The following is a 3,130-nucleotide window of genomic DNA, read 5'->3' as shown; positions in this document are numbered from 1 at the left end:
CCGTTGCACCATGTTTTTCACTAGAAGGGGCCACGCCACCCTGCCAGCTCCCCGCAGAGGGCGGGTGTCGGCTCGGGAATGACCTTTTTTTGGAAGAGGGGCAAAAGTTTAGCGAGAGAAGCAGCCGAATTCGCCCTCTCCTGCGACCGCTGCCAAGAGCGGCGGGGCGGGCCCTGCCCTGCCCTGCCCTGGGACCGCCACCGCTGGAAGATCCCGAATTAGGCGTTGCAGAATAACGGGTGGACACGTGCCTGCTCCTACAAACGCCCGTTACCGTTAATAGATAATTACAGCCTTTGAAAGCACTTTGCATAATAAGAGAATTACCCACATAGCTAATATTAATAATTACTACTGTTTATGAAATGGCCAATGTACGTTCGTCAAACCAACCCACGCCCTTCGCACCCGTAAGCACCTGCCGTTGTCCACCTGCTCTGCGTGAACAGCAAGGGTGATCTGGCTGGAGCAACCTGGGCTGAGTTCTGAGCACAGCACGTCAGGAAAGGTTTCGTGAAAGCACAAGCAGGCAGCGTACTCCAGGGAGAGCAGAAAGAGCCATGAGAAAGGAAGAAAGCACAAGATAAAGTTTTAAAAAGCTAGAGATCTTCCCTCTAGAGAAGAGAAAATGGAGGGAAACCTAATAGCGGCACTCAAAACCACGGAAGTCTCTGGCAAAGGGAAAGAAAACAACCTGAATCTCCAAGTTCTCGGTGGATATGAAGATAAAAAGTGCTTTATTTGCAACAAGGAAGATTGCCGTTATCTGTTCGCAAAAAGCTTTCTAACGGTAAGGGTGGCAAACATCTTAACAACTTGCCGAGGGAGGTTTTAATATAACCAGAGCAATAAATTGGCTGTCCTGTTGAAGCAATCCGTAGCCTAATTTTATATTGCTCTATGACTCCCACTCGGTTCATAGCAAACATAAATCATAAAACCCACAGAAACTTAGTATTTTATATGCACTTTGCATTCATGAGACGCTGGTATAAACATCTGGCGTAAGATACAAGGCACTGGAAAATGAGGCCTAAGAGAATCATATATTGTGAAGTATATTTCATACACATTATGTGAAAACCTCAAATATTTCATTACTAAATACATTTATTATCAGTAGTTAGTACTGTTTTAGAGATTAGAAAAAAATAAAGCTAATTAACTGCCTTCTCTGTAATCACACGTCAGTAACAGAAGAAGGGATAAAAATTCTGACGTCTTAATTTCTGCCGCCTCTCTTTACCATCACCTAGTTTACCTAGTTTCTCTTAGACCTTGTCCTTGAGATTTTTTTTCATCTGTGTGTTTGGTAAACTGAAAGAAACAGGTAAAGGGTCTGTTCGCTGCGCAGTCTCAGGAGGCAGAAAACTGCGTGGTAAGTCAGCACCCCAACAAGATGTTTTGCTGAATCTCATAAGGGGCGCATAAGAGTCTTCGGGGATAGGATGGCAGCTACAAGAATGCAGCTCTTGTTGGTGCTTGCAGTCATTTGCATGTGCTGGTGGGAGGAAGTTTAAAGTACCTAAATTCCTAACTATGAGTTAGTTGCGCTCTGGGTGTAAATCAGAGTGGGGGTTACCTCCCAACAGGACTGGTGAATCCTAGATGAACAAAAGCAAGCTACAGTACTACAGTGTTTTGTGTGTTAGAGTCATGATTAAAATGTTTACAAAATGTACCAAAGGCATAATAATTAATGGTATCAGAGTATATAAAAATACTGGGAAGCAAGGATCGCTGACCTGCAGAATTTACAGATTCAGCAAAGTTCAGGCTGGGTTCTCAGCTGACCTCAAGGAATTCAGCGTCTCACTGAAATGGAATAGGAGATGAATGCCTGTTCCTTTTTGACTGTCTCCTTTTGCAAGTTTCCTGGTAAACTACCTATCGAGTAATGCTTTCCTTCCGTTTTTGTTTCCTTCGTTCTTTCCTTTTTCTCCCAGTCTTTTGCATCCCCTTTTCTTCAATCCTCTTTCTTCCTTTCTTTTTATTCTCCTGGAACTTAATTAAAACTGCAAAAATTATGCACTAAAAATGCTTTCAACATACTTCCATTTTCCCCAAATTTCAAAGCTTTCATTAGTCTCACAGCACAATGGATGTCGTAACAGTTTTGTTTAATATAAATGGTAAAATTCCTTGCAATAACTAAGTAACTAGTGATCTAGTTTCACAAGTGATCTCTCCTTGGGTGATTCAGTAACTACTCAGTGCTGGGACAGGCTGGGAGCGTTAAGAGGGCTTCCCCCTTTTGGCTCAGATGCATGCCCCTCTAGCTACTGGTGAACGTGTCCTGACATTTATAACTATTAAAATGTGTAACATTTTTAAGTATTTTGTACTGAGACTGACTACTGCTTGAGCTGACTATGCCAGAAGTGTATTTCAGTGGTTTTATGTTTAAGTTGGAAGTGATGTTTCTGACTCTTTAAAGTGATCATGAAAAGCCATTTTTTCTTTGAACCTTCATTGTAGCCGTGGGTTATTAGAAGGGAAAAGCCAGAATAAAAGAATAAGGAAATTATTATTTAATTTCTTTTATGACCAAAAAGAGTGATAGAAGTCTGGCCTAAGTGGGATGCTTTCTCACTGAAGTGCAAAGTATGAGTTCTCGAAGTAGCAAGTAAACAGTTAAACTTCAGTCAGCACAGGCTTGTATAAAACTGAAGTACTGTTTACATCCCTTTTAAGGTTTCAGAGGAGTAAATGTAATGTGTGCTATAGTGCTTTCTTCTGTCAATAACTGCCATACAGGGTGGCTTAAAAACAGCCTTGAATCAATTCAGGATTGATGTACAGACTGGGAATAAGCTCACAAAGACAATACAACACTGCAAAATGCTTGATGATTCCACAATCGGCTTTTAAAACTAGCACACTATGGAGGCAGATTACAACTCCCTGCAGTGCAGATCTTGGTCCCAGGACCAGCCCACTATGTCTCCAGGACCATCACGCAGCAGGATAGCGATGAACAGAAAAGTGTGTAAAGTCCCTGCTTGCCTATTTATAAAGGTGCCGTTATATAATGCGGTGATCCGATATTACTTTTGCTGCTTCTTAAGGAGGAGATCCTGCTCTTACCAACCTACGTGCACCCCTTTGTACTCCCAGCTGTGCATTCCTG

General features: G+C 42.2%; 1 protein-coding gene across 1 annotated transcript in view; it reads right to left on the bottom strand.

The window, feature by feature from the left end:
• Nucleotides 1–3,130, bottom strand: part of GINM1 (glycoprotein integral membrane 1) — a 23,803-nt gene that overhangs the window by 19,803 nt on the left and 870 nt on the right. The window lies entirely within an intron of this gene.

The sequence above is a fragment of the Pygoscelis adeliae genome, unplaced genomic scaffold (assembly GCF_000699105.1).
Source record: "Pygoscelis adeliae isolate BGI_AS28 unplaced genomic scaffold, ASM69910v1 Scaffold105, whole genome shotgun sequence".
Taxonomy (NCBI): Eukaryota; Metazoa; Chordata; class Aves; order Sphenisciformes; family Spheniscidae; genus Pygoscelis; species Pygoscelis adeliae.
This window is presented reverse-complemented; position numbering and strand designations above follow the sequence as displayed.